Source organism: Protopterus annectens, chromosome 9.part0 (genome assembly GCF_019279795.1).
Source record: "Protopterus annectens isolate FY-2018-M chromosome 9.part0, PAN1.0, whole genome shotgun sequence".
Classification (NCBI taxonomy): domain Eukaryota; kingdom Metazoa; phylum Chordata; order Ceratodontiformes; family Protopteridae; genus Protopterus; species Protopterus annectens.
Window position 1 is genome coordinate 1,737,135,463 of NC_056743.1, and position 20,504 is coordinate 1,737,155,966.

Genomic DNA, 20,504 nt, shown 5'->3' on the forward strand with positions numbered 1-20,504 from the left:
TTCTGTCCCTCTTGCTTGACCAAACCATTCTGTCTTCCGCCTCTAGCAGATATTATCTATGTTTCTTAAATTTAACTTTAATAAGGTCACTTCAATCTAAAGTCTATCTTAAGTCTTTCCTAATTTTAATACCATCCAACTTTCTGAAGATGATATCAGTTTTTATTTCCTTACTTCTGAGTTCTCCTGTATAAAAGAGGAACTGTTATTTATTTCTCACAGTAAATTATCAAGCAGGGTAAAATTAAGCCTGCAAAACGTTCTTTCACATTTAAATTTCTACAAAACTAGACAACCGAAGCAAATCTTACTCTTTAGGTGACTGCGCTGTTCGACTTTACAGCTCCCCTAACAATGAACACAATATTTAAATTTGTGGCGACTGAAATTTCTCACATGGGTACTGGCTGAGTGATGATAGCGAAGACTTTTTATAAAGTTTCATTCGTACTTTGTAACCCAAGCAAATAGTGATTGAGTCTAATCAATTTCGTGCACTCTTGGAAGTCATGATTTTAAACTGGCAACCCTTTGAAATGCCGAGACCTGCTTCAGTGAGTCCCATATTGTTGAGGTTGAATGGATGGAATGGACAGAAAAATGGATTTACATATATTGTCTGAGATTTCTGTTTCTCCAACTCTTTCCTCTTCTCTGAGGTACAGTGATTTTGGAGTTGGAAACTGCTTGCAAGTGTTCCACATTTTTGCCTATTTGTTCCACATTATGATAGGTAGTGGTCCATATTTTGATGATGGAAGGTTGATAGATGCCTTTTCAATGTCTGAGAGAGTAGTTATGTCAGAAATCGGTAATTAAGTCCATTTCAGTACCTTCCATATTCAGACCTGTGACATGGAGTGCCATAACCTATGATGTCTTCAAACAACAGGCGTAAAGCATGACACAGTAATGAATGGAACATCAGTCATATCACAAAATAGAGGCTTACTCAGTCCACATACCTACTAAACATTTTAAGTAACACCAATCCAGTTACCTACAGCCCTTTGAGATGTGGGAAGTGTCATAGCCTCCAAGAAAATCTCGTGCCGGAATAGGAAGGACATACAAACTTTACACAGAAAGCACCCCAGCTGACAACTGAACCCATGATCCAGACACCAGACACTGTGAGACAGCAATGTTAAACACTGCATCATTGCACCACCAATAAACTATTAATATTTATATTAAATATAGAGAGATCAAAATATATCTGTCAAAATTACTCTGTGATTTTTTTTCTACTGCCATCTAATATTTGGGTATTTGTAGTTAATTGTATAAACTAAATATATCTGTGTGATATATGGCATTTCATGTTTCTTTTCTCTTAAGTTGAGTGATCAGATGTTTATATAGAGGGCTTACTCAGAAACAAACAGTAATAAACCTGTTTTGCATAATGTTAAGGACTTAGCTTCACAGGAAATACATTTAGGTCACAACATTATATCATGCAAGTGTTCTGAGACTAAACAATTTCAGACACATTCAACACATCAGCACATCAGTCCTTACCTTCTTCTTCTTCTTTTCCCGGTTAAGGGTCACCACAGTGGATCACCTGCCTGCTCATGATTGGCAGTGGAGTTTTACGGTGTCGAGTTGTCAGCCCAGCACCCAACCTTCCACAGAAGGCACACACACATGCACACACTCACACCTAGGGCCAATTTAGACTGTCCAATCCACCTACAGTATGTCTTTGGGATGTGGGAGGAAACCGGAGCACCCGGAGGAAACCCACGCGACCACAGGGAGGACATGCAGACTCTGCACAGAAGGCACCCCAGCTGAGAATCGAACCGGAGAACCTCTTGCTGTGAGGCAGCAATGCTAACCTCTGCACCACCGTGACTGCCCACATCAGTCCTTACCAACTACCTTTATTATACCTGTATTTCATATTTTTATATCTATCTTGAAATGAATTCTGACAATTTTTGGTCTGACAATTACCGGTTTCGCTTTGCAAGTCAGTCAACAGCACATTTTTGTAATACCTCCACTGGCTCTGTTAAAATACATGATTATCATCTTATATAAGTTCAGATAACATCACACCCCCTCACCCCATACTAGTCCTAATACATGTGTTAGTTATCAGAACCAGTTCACACTAGACTGCAGTTAGAAACACGTTTATCTAGCTGCACTACCATTGGCTCTGTTAGTGTTAAAATACATATTCTAAAATAGTTTCTCACCTTGCTTTAACCTCAGATAGCACTTCAACCACAGGAAGGCCCAACTCTACACTGACTTGAATACATCAGTTAGCAAAGCTGGTTCATACTAGAATGCTCTATCTGTATAGCTTTTTATATCTTAAAAATAGTAAGGACACACACAAAATGTATTTATTTATCTAACATTTGTTAACTGGGAAAGTCTGACTAGGACAAAGCCTATTTTCAGTGGAGGCCCAGGGAGAAACATTCCAGATGCATGTCTTTGAATGTGAGAGGAAACCAGAATACCTGAGGAAACCCACGTGAATGCAGAGAGGACACACAGACACTGCACAGAAGGCACCACAGCCAAGAATCAAACTGGAGAACCTCTTGCTGTGAGGCGACGATGTTAACAGCTGCACCACTGCGCCACCCAAATATTAATTAAAATAAAAATACTATCCATAACCATGTTTATTAACATAAATTAATGCAAGTCTAAGAAAATAGTGACCCATGACTCAATTATAACTTCTGTCCTAACAGACAGACACAAACACACACACACACACACACACACACACACACACACACACACACACACACACACACACACACACACACACACACACTCCCATGCAAGTACACAGACCTGTAAAGCACTCTATTATAAATTCAAAACTAAACTCTTCTCTATGTTGTACTGTATCTTTTTACTACATCAGAATACAAGAACCACAAAAGTACTAGCACACTTTAAATATCAGCCATTTTCCTTTTATGGGAAAATATTACCATTAATGCAGAGTTGAACTGTATGACTTACTACACAACACATTGGGACCTTTGAAATGTTCACTTGTTGTGTCTTTCGGCTTTTCCCAGTTAGGGGTCACCACAGTGGAACTCCGGTCCGCTAATGATTGGTAGTTGATTTTTTACATGCTGAGTTACCAGCCCTGACACACAACCTTCAACGAAGGTATGCCCATTCACGCATGTTTCCACGCATAAGACGCTCTAGCTGAGAATCGAACCGGACAGCGTCTTACTGTGAGCCAACAACGCTACCGCAGCACCATCACTATAATGTAAATAATGGCATCCACCATAGACTGCAGCATTCCCAATCCCAGAGATTCACCTGTAAATTACAAAAACATTCATTCATTCATTCATTCATTCATTCATTCATTCATTCATTCATTCATTCATTTTCAAACACTTAGTTTATCTTATCTTTTCCTAACAACCCTCCATCCACAAACCTTTTTTCCCATTTTTACAGATAGGGTTGAGGTGTCACTTCAACAGTGACAATCATCTAAAGTCAATCTTCACTCCTCTGGGTAGCTAGCCTTTCCACAGTTGTTCTTCAGTATTCCACACCTACGTCCAGTTTAGAGTGTCCAGTCCAACTACTGCATGTCTTTGGAATGTAGGAGAAAAAGGAAGCACCCAGAGAATCAAACCAGGGTACCTGTTGTTGTGAGGTGACAAAACTACCTGCTGCTCCACTGTGCTATGCCTAGCCTCTCCTGCCAACCACTGGGTTTAAAGGAGACAAAAGAGTCATTGACTAGACATCTGTAATTTGTAGGATGCATACATGCATGCACACAATAACATGCACAGTGCATGAGCCTAGACAGCTGTCATTTGTAGGATGCATACATGCATGCACACAGTAATATTCACAGTGCATGAGCCTAGACAGCTGTTATTCACAGGATGCATGCATGCATGCACACAGTAACATGCACAGTGCATGAGCCTAGACAGCTGTCATTTCCAGGATGCATGCATGCACGCACATAATAACATACACAGTGCATGAGCCTAGACAGCTGTCATTTGTAGGATGCATGCACGCAATAACATGCACAGTGCATTAGTCTAGACAGCTGTCATTTGTAGGATGCATACATTCATGCACACAATAACACACACAGTGCATGAGCCTAGACAGCTGTCATTTGTAGGATGCATGCATGCACACAATAACATGCACAGTGCAGGAGCTGTATAGAGGATCAGCTGTGCAGTTATTAACATGTCATTGTGATACCGGACAAAAAGCAGAACACTCAATGAGAAGCCATAACAACAAAGATAAGACATACAGACTCCATCCGTTGTCGGCTCACAGTAAGACGCTGTCCGGTTGGATTCTCAGCCATGAACTGAACCAGAGATCCATTCATATTTTGTCAGCAGTGCTATTAGTTGCAGTATGTATTGCGTATGCTGTATTCCTAAACTCATAGCCTCACAGCCACTTCTAAATGTAATATGAAGTAGCAGTTTTAGTGATAAACTTGGTGAATGATTGTTTTTGTTTTTGACATCACAACCCCACTTGCAATTATACCTGAGGAACAATTTTTCTTTCTGTGGTTTATATTTTCCAGCATATACTGTTTCATGATTTGTGACTATATTTGCCTATTACTGGCCTCTAAGTGACAGCTCAGTAGCTTTGCGTGAAGTCTTTTTTTCAGTGCATGCTTTCATCAGGATCAAAAAGTAGTGATTTTCTTAAATATACAGTCTGTAATATATTTTCTAAGTATACATCATTAAAAAAGCATTATTTGTGGGTTCAGTTCTTGTTAGTTTACTGCAACTGTTTAGGTGAGGAAAATGCATAAACTACCCTTTATGTATAGCTTCAATAATATTTCCATGCATTTACTGTCAGTGAGTGCTCATCAGAATTGTGTGATTTTTATCAGAGATCTGTTTATCATAGAGACTGGCACTGCATATTTGATACAGTCCATGACAGCCTAAATGTCCTCATATTAGAGGGGATTTGAACTGATAAACTGCACATATAAGAAGCCATTGCCGTCTGACATAATAATGCAGGGATCTGTTACACTGGCATCGTCCATCCGTTATGCCACATACATACATCCAACATTTTGAATTCCACCTACTGCAGTAATGTCAGTGATCCTGTACATGCATACCTCACCGGGTGGTTCGAGCAGATGTGAGCATAGCATGGACATCACTTACATGACTGACATGCCAAATGGCCGTGATGTCATATTCAAATTATGTTTGTGCAGATTGGACAGTGATATAATGGAAACAATATGCCTATTCCTCACTGTAGAGCGATCCTGGAGTTGGTATATTTAATTTGCAGGGGCTATGGGGGGGTGCAAAGGTGCACAACCCCCCTGCAAAAACATAAAAAACAAAATACATTATATAATTGTAGTGCCCCCTTGTGCTAAGTGCCGAATACGCAATGAATATTCTTGTGGCCGGGAAGACATCAATGTGAATATTCAGGATTTAGACAGGAATTGCTACTGCACACCTGAGGAGGTACTCATGTATATGACTGCCATAATGTCTGACTTTTATCTTTAGATGAGCAAGCCTTGTTAAAAACTAGATCTGAAGAATGTATCACAGCTGTATAACCACTGTCTTTTCTAATCCATTCCTCTTAGGAGAATAAAGAAAAAAATTATAGGTCATGGCCTCATTTATCTGCAGGTTCTTTTTTTATAGTTTTCACACACACGCACACACACACACACACACACACACACACACACACACACACACACACACACACACACACACACACACAAAACAGCAGGAGCTTCATCTGTTGCGTTTTTTGCTTTGCTTCCTAAGAGGGCGATATGATTATTGTGTGCAGTTCTTTCCCATCAGCTGCTACAGTGAGTAAAGATGTTTCCATTTGTGTACTGCTCTCTTCCATCACATATTACTTGCTTTCTCCTCACCACATTCAAAAGAGGCTGCATCAAACTGGAAAAGCAAAACAGATCTTTTGTTTTCTGAATTTCTGTTATTGGCCAAAATTGTATGTAATAGAGAACTTCAAACTCTCGCTTCAAGAACAGCAAGAATAACACAAAATAAATTATCTTGGATGAAGCTTAAAAAATTATTGGATACAATGTAAGAAATTTAATTGAAATAGACTAGGTTATGGGCATTGTACATAGTTTTGTTGTTTAGAATTTTTTTGATTGTTCAAAAATGTATTATGTGATGAATACAAGTATGCTGTAGAATATTCCAAGCACTCTTATGAAATTTAATAAAACAAAGTTATACAAAAAAAAGAGGCTGCATCTCTTCTAGAACTTCATCCCACCATACATTCCTATGGAGCTTGTTGTTGTTGCTTCAGCAAAACACTTATTTATGCAGTTATTTGTTTAATAGGGTAAGCCTTATGGACACAAGTGTCTTTCTCACATGTGGGCTGGGAGCACTATATGGATAAGTGACCTACAGATCAAATAGAGCCTCTTGTTAATGGCTTAAAGTGTTATTCCTCTGTGCAAGCATGGCTAAGTTGCATTATTACACCTCACAGTGCATGGAATCTGAGCAAAGGCAAAAAAATATCAAAATCAGGAATGAAGTTTTAATCCTGTCTTAGAAATTTAGGTTTTGAAATAACAGGTTTTGCCTTAGCATGCATTTTCTGAAAGATATGGAGTCTAAAACTCAAATGTATATCATTGTTAAGTGACTTAAAGCAACGATTTGCCAGAAATCCACAAATTTTATGAGGAGCAGAATAAAAATATGAGGCAAAAAAACTCCGAACATTCTGCAAAAATCTGGATAGTTGAGAGGTAAGGTATTTTGATTATAAATTGATTTTATCTGATTATGTTGTTGAATCTCATAACCTGAACACCTTCTCTGCTACATCACAGAGCAAGGAGTTATACAGAGGTTATGGTGCATGACTTTGTAACAATGCAGTTAGACTAGGTGTGGGGGCTGGTGAGGGTGTTATCCTTCCACATAGTGCTTCAGATTAAAGAACAAGATGTTTTTTGTGGTGCGCCATTTCCCTTTCTCATTTCTCATACTTTTGTCATTTTGATTTTCACACATTTCATTATTATTTGTCTCTTTATTTGCAGAAGAGAAAAATGTTACTGATGTATGACAGAATTTCAGTTCTGGTTAAAAGCAAACAACATGGTGACATCTTGCTATTATAATCCCTACTTCATCTTAAAGTAAAATGTAAATCCACGATGAAAATGTTTTTTTTTTTTACTGTGTTCACATTTGGAAAAAAATATATGTAGGAAAGCAGATTGAATGACCAGCTATGCCAACTTTCAGAAATTCAGTGTTATTATGCTGAAACAACATATGTTGACACATTCTGAGCATGCTCTGGAGATTTCCAGAGCAGTAAAAATTATTTGTGAGTGTTTTTGCAGAGGGCAATCTCTTCCCTCACACCCCCTAACCCCCTGCAAATTAGATGTACTAACTCCAAGATCACACAAAATCCCAGGGATTGCCAATCTCACACACATATCAACCATGTGTCTGCATCAACCAAATGGTGTTGGCCAAACAGATGTCGACGTAAATGGTCGGCCCACTGTTCACAACCCATGTCTATATCTACATCTGTATATAAAGTTTCATATAAAATTCATAAAGGACCAAACCTCACGTGATCCTGGATCTGAAAATGCAACCATAAACAATCTCTTGATGAGGGAATTATGGGGATATGCCAGTCATGAATATTATTATTATTATTATTATTATTATTATTATTATTATTATTATTATTATTATTATTATTATTATTATTATTATTATTATTATTATTATTACTATTATTACTACTACTACTATCATAGATTGCCATCTGTTAACTGAGGTGATAGACTGGTCTAACAATCCTTTTAAGTCATGACCCTGGCTTCAAGGCAACAGAAAATTTACATTGTATTACACAGAGCATAGCAATGAGGTTCAGAAATAAAAAATGGATTACAGAAAAAAATTGAGGTTTACAATTAAGAAAAAAACAAGCAAGAAAAGAATGAGTTTACAAATAATAAAAATCTTAATGAGATAGTAAGAGGTAAACAGTAAGCTGCTCCTATTACATGCATGTGGAATCCACCTATAAAGATATCTCTATATACTTTACACATCTGCCCAGGGATTCAGAAATGTTGCATTCACAACTGCAACCAAGCCAACACTGTTTACTATGTGTGCATGATGAGTCCATAATTCTTAGTAATAATGCATTCAACCAGGCAGTGTGCACAGTAAGCACCTTCTCATCATGGATGCAAGAGGGACCCACAGGAAGATCTGTTGGGACATCAACATCCACAATTAAGCCCAAATTCTCTGATGTGGAGAATAAGGTAGTTCTCCAGGCCTTCCGTGTGTTTGTAGTCAACCAGCCTTACAGTGATTGTGCCTGCGCTGAGATTGTCACCAATGTGAATGTGGTTGGTGGGCAGAACCATGGGTATGAAATGGTATGAAATGGTGCACTGCAGGGCTACTAAAATGATCCATAGTGCCGCCCACAGGGCAGAAGTCATGGCACAGTAAGATATGACAACAGGTGGGACACTACTGAGTTACCATCAATCACAGAGATGAAGGAGTTCTTGGCCTCTCTTTAAGACAGGATCCCATCCAAGGAGTCCCAGACTGTGGTGCTGGATGCTGGATCAGAGCTGGACAGGCCTCAGAGAATATCCACTGGAGATGCCCCAAGTATGTAGTTCTGTTTCACTGTATCACTATCTGCAAGTCCTCTGTATGCATTAGTCAATATAAAACTTAATTAAATCTGTCCGACTTATGGTACACAGATACATCGGTGATTCCTCAGCTACATGTATCTGCACAAGGTATAGTCATGGGGTATTAGTTTTTATCATGTCTGTAGTTGTAAAAGTCTCAGTTGCATATCTACTTATGGCTCTGGGTCATACTTACATGGCATATGTTGTGCTTTGGTCTTATTCACAAGCAATACTGTTAAAGTGCTGATGTTAAAGGATCTGTTGCCCCTGATAATGATGGTGAGGATGAGGTGGCATAGTTAGGGTAAACAGAGTCTGCACAGGGAATGTGACCACTGTATGCCCAACACAGACCACAGGCACAGCATTTATGCCTGCGAATACCCAGGCAAACCAAACAAAACAGACAGGTTGGGTTGATGGGTACACTATCAGTAATGGAAAGTGTACTGGCCCCTAGCAGACAGATGTCTGACTCTATCCTTAGCACAGATTGGCAAAAAGGTCCACAAGAGGGAGTTGGTAATGGTGTTCATTATAGACAAGGTTATTGCCCTCCCGCTGAGGTGGGTAGGTCAGTGATTGCAACCCAGTGTATGTGCAGGGTCATTCTGGAGGCACAAGCTAGTTCCACTACAGCCATGGCAGAGATAATGAGGATGATCTGGGGTGTGCATGATGACCTACAGGAGTGCAGGCCCAGTATGTTTGATTCTTTGGCTAGACTGAATCAAACACTAGATCGTATAATGTCTTCCCTGGCTCACCTGCCAAACCTGAAGGACCATCTGAGGAGCCAGTCATCTGCTACATCCAGAAATGTTAGCCAAAGTGGCCATGAATGTGCCAGATCCAACTTCCATAGGGCTAGCACTTACATAACAACATCTATTATGGAGATGTCTATACCCAGGAGAGGCCATCCCAGGGGTCGTGGCCACCATCATGCTGATACATCTGCTAGCAGATGTTCCTCAAGGTCACACAGCACACAAACATCTAAACAGGGTCTTGGTACATCCAGTGTTACTCCTGGCAGAGTCAGCTCTAATGGGCGGGGGCAGACACAGGATGCTGATTCCTCTGCCATGCATTACCTTGACCTGTCCAGTAGATCAAGCCACACTGCTGCAACTACTGGCTTATCCTTGCAGATCCACACATACAACACCTCAGCCCCAGCACATCACACACCTCTAGTGACCTGCCCGGTACCTGTAAACATTAACCCCCCCTCACCCATAGCTGTACTGACATTTCACATAAAATCCCTTTTTACTTTCATACTCACACACTTCTCCATGAAAGACATGTACTCTTGTACTCCCTTCTCCACTTCTGCAAATAATGATGACGGTGCTCTGCCCTTTGTACTTTGTTACTTGTGTTGCTTATGGCTGATGCACAGCATGGCCAGCCTATACATAAGTAAACGCAGCCTGGTGTTGGCTTTGCATGCATCATTTCTACTGTAGTGTATCTGCTTAACTCGTATACACAATGTTGTGAAGCTATCTGCAATCTACTGCCTCATTGCAAGTGCCACGGCATCATTTGTCCACCTACATCACACATCATCATCCTATGCTTCTGGCTCTTCCTCTGGCTTCTCATCTGACTCAGCTTTGTATGCCTATTGTGGTGGGAGCTGCTGTCCCAGCAAGTGCCCACTCTGTTGTAAGTGCTTCTTAAGTTTAATAAGTATAATACTGTGTAACAATGGACGTTAACCCTAACAGTGCAAAAACTGACAGCTTCAAGATTTATGTACACATAAAAGCAAAACTTACTGTAAGAAAAAAAATGACACATACTAATGCCTGTAATGTACTGTGAAGTATTTATATTAAGAAAAAGCTAAACTACAAAAACCTGGGTCAGCATCAGCTGTCTGCAGAACTGATCTTGGCCTACTCCATTTTACCTACAGCTTTGTAGATGCTAACTAAAACTTGAGGTTACCTGCTTTTCTCTGCTAATGCCATTAGTTTAAAGCATACTAGAGAAATGACCAGTGCTATCAGTACAGCAGTGTGGATGTGACATGTACAGTCATGAACACATGCAGCACTGTATGTACAGGGAAATGAGCAGTGCCATCAGTACACCAGTGTGGATGTGACACGTACAGTCATGAACACATGCAGCACTGTATGTACAGGGAAATGACCAGTGCCATCAGTACAGCAGTGTGGGTGTGACATGTACAGTCATGAACACATGCAGCACTGTATGTACAGAGAAATGAGCAGTGTGGATGTGACATGTACAGTCATGAACACATGCAGCACTGTATGTACATGGAAATGACCAGTGCCATCAGTACATCAGTGTGGATGTGACATGTACAGTCATGAACACATGCAGCACTGTATGTACAGGGAAATGACCAGTGCCATCAGTACATCAGTGTGGATGTGACATGTACAGTCATGAACACATGCAGCACTGTATGTACAGGGAAATGAGTAGTGCCATCAGTACAGCAGTGTGGATGTGACTTGTACAGTCATGAACACATGCAGCACTGTATATACAGGGAAATGAGCAGTGCCATCAGTACACCAGTGTGGATGTGACACGTACAGTCATGAACACATGCAGCACTTTATGTACAGGGAAATGACCAGTGCCATCAGTACAGCAGTGTGGATGTGACATGTACAGTCATGAACACATGCAGCACTGTATGTACAGAGAAATGAGCAGTGTGGTACATGGAAATGACCAGTGCCATCAGTACATCAGTGTGGATGTGACATGTACAGTCATGAACACATGCAGCACTGTATGTACAGGGAAATGACCAGTGCCATCAGTACATCAGTGTGGATGTGACATGTACAGTCATGAACACATGCAGCACTGTATGTACAGGGAAATGAACAGTGCCATCAGTACAGCAGTGTGGATGTGACTTGTACAGTCATGAACACATGCAGCACTGTATCTACAGGGAAATGAGCAGTGCCATCAGTACATCAGTGTGGATGTGACATGTACAGTCATCAACACATGCAGCACTGTATGTACAGGGAAATGAGCAGTGCCATCAGTACATCAGTGTGGATGTGACATGTACAGTCATGAACACATGCAGCACTGTATGTACAGGGAAATGAGCAGTGCCATCAGTACATCAGTGTGGATGTGACATGTACAGTCATGAACACATGCAGCACTGTATGTACAGAGAAATGAGCAGTGCCATCAGTACATCAGTGTGGATGTGACATGTACAGTCATGAACACATGCAGCACTGTATGTACAGGGAAATGAGCAGTGCCATCAGTACATCAGTGTGGATGTGACATGTACAGTCATGAACACATGCAGCACTGTATGTACAGGGAAATGAGCAGTGCCATCAGTACATCAGTGTGGATGTGACATGTACAGTCATGAACACATGCAGCACTGTATTTACAGGGAAATGACCAGTGCCATCAGTACAGCAGTGTGGATGTGACATGTACAGTCATGAACACATGCAGCACTGTATGTACAGGGAAATGAGCAGTGCCATCAGTACAGCAGTGTGGATGTGACATGTACAGTCACGAACACATGCAGCACTGTATGTAAAGGGAAATGAGCAGTGCCATCAGTACAGCAGTGTGGATGTGACATGTACAGTCATGAACACATGCAGCACTGTATGTACAGGGAAATGAACAGTGCCATCAGTACAGCAGTGTGTATGTGACATGTACAGTCATGAACACATGCAGCACTGTATGTACAGGGAAATGAGCAGTGCCATCAGTACATCAGTGTGGATGTGACAAGTACAGTCATGAACACATGCAGCACTGTATGTACAGGGAAATGAGCAGTGCCATCAGTACACCAGTGTGGATGTAACATGTACAGTCATGAACACATGCAGCACTGTATGTACAGGGAAATGACCAGTGCCATCTATGCATCACAGGGATGTAATGTGTACTGTAGCACCATCACTCAATTGCAAACAAACACATGCAGCACTGTATATACAAGGAAAGGGCCAGCACCATCAACGCATCAGTAGGGCTGCAACATGTACTGTAGCACCATAATTCAGTCACAAACGCATGCAGCTCTGTACATACAGAGTAATGACAATTATCAATGCATCAGTGGGGCTGCAACATGTACTGTAGCAGCACCATTCAGTCATAAACACATGCAGCTCTGTATGCAGGGTAATGACAAGTATCACCAGTGCATCAGTGGGTCTGCAACATGTACTGTAGCACCACCATTCAGTCACAAACACATACAACTCTGTGTATGCAGGGTAATGACAAGTATCATCAATGCATCAGTGTGGCTGCAGCATGTATTGTAGCACCATCATTCACTCACAAACACATGCAGCTCTCTCTGTATATGCAGGGTAATGACAAGTATCATTGGGTCTATATTACAACATCGAACTAAAACAAGTTCGAACGTTGTAATATTGAACCTTAAAGTTTGAAAGTGGAAAACAGCAGAGCCATGGCACATTGTCTTTTTTCCCAGGGAAAAAAGTTGGTGGGCCATTTTTCGGGCTTTGCTATTTCCTCCACTGTGGTGCGATCTCAGAGTTGGTACATTTAAGTAGGGGGTGTGTGGGGGCCACAGCCCCCCATGATGGGGGGTGTGGGGGATGAAGCTCCCCCCCCCACTTCAGTTTAAGTTTATGGTTAAGTTGCTTTTTTTTATCACGGAACAGCATTTTTTTTCCCTGGGAAAAAAAAAATCGCTGTTCTGTGCTTTTGTTTTTTTTGGGTTTCGGACATAAGGGTTCGATATTACAACGATCAAACTTTTGTAAGTTCGATGTTGTGATATAGACCCGTATCATCAATGCATCAGTGGGGCTGCAACATGTACTGTAGCACCATCATTCAGTCACAAATACATGCAGCTCTGTGTTGTGAAAACAATTACTAGGGTCATGCAAAAGAATGCAAGCAACAGGGCACACTGTTCAAATGGCCATTGGTAGTTGGCATTTTATCCAGATACAGAATTAATGCAATTGTCATTGACATGCAGAGGTACACAGTGACAAATTGCCTGGGGCAGAAATCTCTGATCTTCACTATGCAATGAATCTGTTGCAGTTTCCCATGACTTTGGTCACTACTTTAAGGTCATGAGCCTTATGGATAGCCAATTTCACATGTCTGATTACTTTTAATGCTGGATCTGGTGCAGTAAAAATGGATGTTCTCACCAAGGTCTCTGTCCAACAAATCTTTCTTCATCTTTCGGTAGGGTAGAACTATTTGAACTAGAGATAGCAGGTAAAAATATTTTGTGTTTGATGATTTTTTTTTTGAGCAGGTAACATGTCTAGGTTTATGAAATTCTGTTTTTAACTGTCTTCCCCTATGGTGAGCAACAAGGACTAGCCAGACTGAATGGCTCCCTTCTTTTATTGACAAGACCTTTCTTAGTCCAAATGCCACTATCAGTTCAAAAGGAAAGTAAGACAAGAAATTTTTTCTACTCATTTTGTTTGCTATTATTTCCACCATTGCATACCTCTGAAGCTCAGAAAAATCACTAATCCTTAGTGTTGGAAAACTAAAGTTACAAGGGGAGTACAGTTGTTATGGTGTGTCCCATGTCTTGAATTCTTCCAGTGAGCACACAAGATATGTTTTATTAAATAAAACAGTACTGTAGTTCAGATTTATAAAAGCTAGATACCCTTGACAATGCTGCATGCTGCTTTTATATTATATGGTTATTTATTTTTTTTTTTACTTTGAAGGATTTCACAATAAAGTAAAAAGGCTCATCATTGCATGTTACTGTGGGATTAATCCTTTGTGTCCTGTCAATTTCCATGGGTCTTGCATTTTGAAGAAATAACTCCATCTCTGCCTGGATAAAGATGAGCAGATCTGGTATTTCTTTGCCCTCCATAAGCCCAGTGAATCATAGACTGCAGCTCCCATTTTCTGAATCACCAATCATCACCACCTCTCTATGCCCAAGTTTTACTTCCATGGGGTCTGCATTTTGCCTTGTTTCTTTAGTTGCTCACCATGCTTTTCAGCTCATCCCATTTACTGAAGTAAAGTTTGAGAAAGTACAGTTTTGTACCTACCATAAATGTAGATGTCCGAACTGGATAGCATCTGCAGTCATAACAAGTGGGTTGTCCTGTCGTCAGGCAGCCCTGCAGTCGGCCGGATTCCAAAGTCCGGGTCCGGCTTCGGCTGATGTCGCACTCCTCCATCTCTGTTGGTCTTGGTATAAAAGCATCAGCCGACGCCATTTTCCTCAGTGTTTCTTGCCCCAGATGCCAGTAGCCCTCTTGCAGGCTAAAAATTTGGATAGATGCCAATGTTTCCAAATAGATAGAGGTAAACACAGCAATAAGCATATATGTACAAACAAATACACCATAAAAGACTCCCCCCCCCAAAAGCTAGCTATTAGGAGGGTAAACACCCTAGGAGTACCACAGAGGGGAAGGAGGGAGGGTAATCCTGACTGCAGATGCTATCCAGTTCGGACATCTACATTTATGGTAGGTACAAAACTGTACTATGTCCTTCATGGATGCATCTGCAGTCATAACAAGTGGGTAGAATACCATAGCCAACTAGGGAGGAGGAAAAAGTAGATTATGGTGTGTTTAGGATCCCTTGCAGTACAGCAGTGGCAAACCCTGCTCGGGATCTGGAATAAAGAGGCAAATTATAATGCTTGGCAAATGTATGCACGGAGGTCCAAGTAGCCGCCTCAATAATGTCTTTGGTTGCCACCGTAAGAAGGCTGTGGTAGTGGCTGTTGCCCTTGTAGAATGAGGTCTTATGTTCTGTGGAATTGGTTTTCCATGGAAGGAGTAACAGTATCGTATGCAATTTCCTATCCATTTGGAGATTGTCTGTTTGAAATAGCTTTTCCTTCCCTTCCTGTTGCATAGGCTACAAAGAGTTGGTCAGTCTTTCTGCTATTTTTGTTCTGTCCAAGTAGTAGCGTAGCTGTCTATGTACATCCAAGGTATGCAGTATTCTTTCCCTCTGTTTTGTGGGTTGGGAAAGAAGGTAGGTAGGTGGATTGCCTGGTTTAAAGACACTCTGGATACCACCTTGGGCATAAATGTAGGATTAGTCCTCAAGGACACTCTATCTTGGTGGAAGATTAGGAAGGGTTGCACTGCCATTAAGGCCTGTAGTTCTGAAACCCTCCTTGCTGAAGTAATTGTCAGTAGGAAAGCAGTTTTCCATGACAGGTGTTGTAGGTCTGCTGTTGCTGCTGGTTCAAAGGGTGATAGTGTCAACTTTTCTAGCACAAAGTTTAAATCCCAAGCTGGTAATGGTGGTTTCCTTGGAGGTTTTACATTCTTGATTCCTCTGAGGAACTGCCTGAGCAAAGGGTGCGAAAAACAGGTGGATCAAAGCTGTATTCTGCTGAAATAGCTGATGCATGTATCTTGATGGAGGAGTAGGACAGGCCTGAATGAAGAAGTTCAGCCAGATACTCCAGAATGTTAGGCATATCTATGTTTGACACATCTTTTCCTCTTTCACTCCAAATGACAAACCTTTTCCATTTTCCAGCATAGTCCCTTCTTGTTGAAGGTCTGCGTGCTTCAAGAATAATGTCCTTAACTCTTTGGGAAAGTTCTGGATTCGCTGCTGCTATGTGATGTTCCATGCAGTCAGTTGCAGCGTTTTTAGGTTTGGATGTATGATGCTGTAGTTGTTCTGAGTTAACATCAAAGGCATCAGTGGTATTGGCCACATATTGTTCCGAGACATGCTCTTCAGTAGTGGGTACCAGTGTTGTCTTGGCCAGTTTGGAGCTATCAGGATTATCCTTGGACGTTCTTCCCTTATTTTTAGCAGTACCTTGTGTATCAAAGGAAGAGGTGGGAATGCATATGCTGTTAGGCCTTTCCAGTTGAAGGAGAGTGAGTCCACTTTCCATGCTAGTGGGTGGAATGTCCTTGTGCAGAATTTTTGAGCTGGTAATTGAGAGGTGATGCAAATAGGTCTATCTGTGGCATTCCCCATTTCTTGAGATGGTCTTGAAGATGTCCGGTGCAGCTTCCATTCGTGGGCATCGAAGTGGTTCTTAATATGTCTGCCAGAGTATTGTCTTTCCTGGTACAAATATTGCCTGTAACTGAATGTTGTAGCTGAGTGCCAGGGTCCACAGCTCCAAGGTCATTCTGCATAGGGGTATGAATGAGTGCCTCCCTGTTTGTTGATGTACCACATGACTGTGGTGTTGTCTGTCCTTATCATCAACTGGCCCTCTTTGAGAAATGGTTTGAACTTTTGGATTGCCAGTTTTACTGCCAGCATTTCTTTTAGATTGATGTGCAGGTGAAGTTGATCCTGTGTCCACAATCCTTGCACGCATTTGTCCAGCATGTGGGCCCCCCATCCTAGGTCTGAAGCGTCTGTTGTGATGGTCTGGCTTGGTTGACATCTGCGAAAGGGTAGGCCTGGGTTTGACTGGCATGCCTGAGCCCACCATAGGAACTCCTGTTTTAAGCATGGAATTAGTGGGATTTCTGTTTCTAGACTGTGTCTGTGTTGGGACCATAAATTCTTTAGGTACCACTGTAGTTTCCTCATATGTAGTCTGGCAAATGGGACCAAGATTATGCATGATGCCATGAAGCCCAAGGCCTGTAGAACTTTTCTTGCTGTTAACTTGTTCAGTTTTGTTAGTGCCAAGAAGTAAAGAGGAAGTTCTTTTGTTTTTCTGTAGTCAGGAATGCCATTTGTTGTACTGTGTCCAATGGGGCGCTGAAGAAAGTCCTTGTTTGGGATGGTATCAGTCTTGACTTTTGTAAATTGACTGTGTATCCCAGTCCTTGTAGCAAGTAAATGACCCTTTGTAAATCTGTTGTCAGCTTGCTTTTGTTGTCCCCTTGTAGCAGGCAGTCGTCCAGGTATGGGTAAATTTGAATTCCCTGTAGTCTGCAATGGGCGATTACTGATGCCAGGCATTTTGTGAATACTCTGGGCGCAGTAGATAAGCCAAAGGGCAATGCTGAGAATTGATAGTGCTCTGATCCTGCAAGAAATCTGAGGTATCTTCTGCAGATTGGTCGAATGGGGACGTGCAGGTATGCCTCCTTGAGATCTAGAGTTACCACACAAGACTCCTTGCCCAGCATGGGAAGAAGTTGCTGTAGGGTCAGCATTTTGAATTTTGGGACAATGATGTATGTATTTAAGGTGGACAGGTCGAGAATTGGTCTCCAACTTTTTTCCTTTCTTGGAACTAGGAATAGTCTGGAGTAGAACCCCTTTCCTTGTTCTGCTGTTGGCACTCTTTCCACAGCTCTCATGTTTGCTAACTCCATTATCTGGCGTAGAGCCTCTGTTTTTTGATTTGGAGGTAGATTTGGCATTCCTCTTTGACTGGTAAAGTGTGGAAGTGAAACCGGTAACCTTGATCTATGGTTTGTAAAATCCACTTGTCTTTTGTTATGTAGTGCCAGTTCTTTGAAAATAAGGTTAACTTTCCGCCTAGAGGGCTGCTATTTGTTCCCTGGTAGGCGGATTTAGGATTAAGTCACTGCGGTTGTGCTGATGTAGTGGCAGTGGCTGTGTCTGTGCCTCTGTTGTTACCTTGCCACTGTCGCCCTCTGTAGGCACCTCCTCTGGATTGGTTTCTGCCTCTGGAATGTCTATTTCTACCCCTTTGAAATTTTGTGGAGTCAGGAAAGGACCAATTCTTGGCAGGCCAGTTCCTGCTAAACCTTGGGGTTGAACCTGCAAGAAATCTTTAACAGTTTGAACAGATTTTGCCTTTTCTTCCATTTTCTTCATAACCTGCTGGGCAGGTGTACCAAACAGACTTGTCTTGTCCATAGGAGCATCTAGCAACTTAGCTTTAACATGATCCGTAAAGCTTGTTCCTTTAGCCATGCATGCCTTCTTATCACTGTGCCTGTCATGGCTGATCTAAATGAAGCCTCCAGTGCATCATAGCCACATTTTAAGGAATGGTTGCTAACCTGTTGTATGTTATTTACCATCTCTAATACATATTTCTTATCAAGAGATTCATCAGTGGTTAGTTTTTAGTTAACTGATCAAGCATAAACTCTTGGTATTGTATCATGTGAAACTGACAGTTTAAAGCTCTAGCTGAGAGAGTAGCTGAAGTGTAGACCTTTTACCCCATCTGTCTAGTGACCTTGCTTCCCTTTCAGAAGGAATAGGGTTTTTAGCTGTGGTCGCTACTGCCTTGGGACCCTGGGAAATAGTTTCTGGGTTTGCAAGTGGGGCCTTGTAAAGGTGGTGATGAGTATCTGGCACCCTGTAAAATCTGTCTGGTTTGGCAGGGGCTGGGGTAAAGAATCTGGAGCAGAGCAAACATCATTGAAAGCATCATCCACCACAGAGAGAACAGGAGGTATAGCTAAGGGCCTGTGCTGTGGGAGGTGCAGAAAGGTCCTAAGTCTTTTTCTGGAGTCTGAAAAATCCTGTTGCTGCCATTGGAACTGTTCTCGCATGGCATGCAAGGTTTCCCCAAAGGAGAATTCTTCTGGTGGGGAAGCAGCTGGAATGGATTCTTCAGCATCCGAATCTTCGAAATTGGAGAAGGGAGCCTCAGGCTGATCAGTTATGTCTGATTCATCAGCAGAATCATCAGTAGAAATTGGCTCAGGGGGCTCTGCCCTAGGTCTCTTCTCAGGGGCTGAGAGGCCCTGTCTGGGTGAGGTTGAGATCCTCTAATTAAGGAAATTAAATCTTCTGCCAAAGAAAGCATTTGAGAACTAGAAGAGGGCCTGGATGTGGGGGGTTTAACAGGCACTGATTTAGTAGTCTTGGCTGCTTTAGCCCTGGCGAAGGCCTTAATGGACATGGCAGCTGGAGGCCTAGCAGCACCACGTGCTGGGGTAGAGACATCCAAGGGATGGTGTCTGATAAGTCAACCACCGTAGTGGGTAAAATTTCTGAGGTCGATTCAAGAGTTGTAGCAGGGGCCTCAGTTGTTAGAATAGGTTCAGCTGTACTTTGAGCAGTTTTGTTTGCTTTACCGTGGTTTCGTGTCGGTCTTTATCTTTATGCTTTTGGGGTAGTCGGAGGATCCGGCGGCATAATGTAAAATCAGTACCGAAAAACTGTTCTGCAAACTCCGACCGACGCCTAAGCCAGTTAAAGAAGCACAGGCCGAACAGGCTGCTACGCCGTGGGCTGGGCCTAAACAAGGCAGACAGTATGAGTGGAAATCTTTATGAGGTATTTGTTTCCCACAGGTTAAACAATTGTTAACTTTTTCTGACATCGGCTGAGGCAAGAAAGAGTCTCCAACGGGTACTTAGCTTTAGAAGTCTTGGTAGTATTCGGTAGAAGTAATCTCTGGATCCGACCGACCGGCACTTGCGAACAGCTTCTGCTTGGCGCCACGGCAAGAAAGACTGAGGAAAATGGCGTCGGCTGATGCTTTTATACCCGAAGACCAACAGAGATGACGAGGAGTGCGACATCGCCGGACCCGGACTTTGGAAGACTGCAGGGCTGCCTGACGACAGGACAACCCACTTGTTATGACTGCAGATGCATCCATGAAGGACATTCTGCCTTCTTTTCTGAAGCCATTTTAATCTCAGGTATATCTTTTTTAACACAGCTTGTATTAATGTGGTCAGGGAGGCCAGTGGCTGCTGTACTGAAGCCTAATAGTCTGTCCCTTCATTGCAGTCCACCATGACATTATGACATGACTGCAACAATGGAACCAGAAAAAGAATTATGGTTCACA

The 20,504-nt window shown here is 41.9% G+C and overlaps 1 protein-coding gene across 2 annotated transcripts in view; it reads left to right on the forward strand.

The window, feature by feature from the left end:
- LOC122812235 (cell adhesion molecule 4-like) overlaps nucleotides 1-20,504 on the forward strand; it is a 507,138-nt gene that overhangs the window by 85,415 nt on the left and 401,219 nt on the right. The window lies entirely within an intron of this gene.